This window comes from Cynara cardunculus (genome assembly GCF_001531365.2).
Source record: "Cynara cardunculus var. scolymus isolate 2C chromosome LG 3, CcrdV1, whole genome shotgun sequence".
Lineage (NCBI taxonomy): Eukaryota > Viridiplantae > Streptophyta > Magnoliopsida > Asterales > Asteraceae > Cynara > Cynara cardunculus.
In genome coordinates this window covers 36254388-36255409 of record NC_037530.1, presented here as the reverse complement: position 1 = coordinate 36255409, position 1022 = coordinate 36254388, and positions in this window count along the sequence as shown.

The window sequence follows — 1022 nt, the reverse complement described above, 5'->3', positions numbered from 1 at the left end:
TCTACATATGTGTGAAGACTGCTCTAGCTTCAGCGAATGATGATGAGACCTCCAAGTTATCCCAGCATTCAACGATAAAAAGAAGATTGCTTAGCACGATTGTTGTTGTCTTGTCGTTTTGCACACAAAGGACAAACCCATACCCTTGCAAAAGTTAGTACGGTACGGAGCCGATTAGTCGACTCTTTGTCCACCAACTTTAGGCAAGGATGTCTGCTCAAGAATAGTGCTTTTGTACTATTCACTGTAGCAAAGGACAAGCCTTCCTCTTAAGGCTTGCCACDYACTCTAAACCTACCATATTGCATTAAATGTTCATTTAATGCACTGAGTATAAATAGAAGCGTTTCTTCTCTCTGTAGAGTGCGCGCATCTCTCTGCAATCCTCTTCTTACTTCAARCATCTTCTAGYTTAAGTAAAAGATCTTCTTTTTAGCAATCTCTTTTCTTGTAATTGCTAAAGATCTGTGTGTAACCAAAGATTGTTTAGATAGGTTTTTTTTACCTTATCTTTTCGCAAACAGTCTTGTAAAATCTGTATTGATCTTCTCTATCAATATATATTTTAAATTTGAAAATACTGTGTTTGTATTCATCCCCCCTTCTACAAACTGTTTCTATTCTTGTAGACCCTTACGGGACCAACATGATGTCTTCAAGATATATGGCTAAACAAATCTCTTTGTTAAAAATCACTCTTTCAAGCCGATTCCCATATCATTCAAATTGGCGTGTTCTTGATAGTTCATCTCTGAATCTATCACACTTTGATACTTTTAGAGAGTGATCAACCCATCGGGAGCTAAGTTTGAAAAATATAAATGACAAGTCTCCTTGTCGGCAACTTTCTCAAGTCTACCTCTCATATCATTCAAGTTGACGTGCTTATCATGACTTATCTCTAAATTCATGGCACTTTAACACTTTTAAAGTGATCAACTCGTCAAGAAGTTTGCTTGGTTTTATAAAACTTGAATGAAATAGTGGAACATTGTTATTGCGAAACAACGTCCACTTTCATT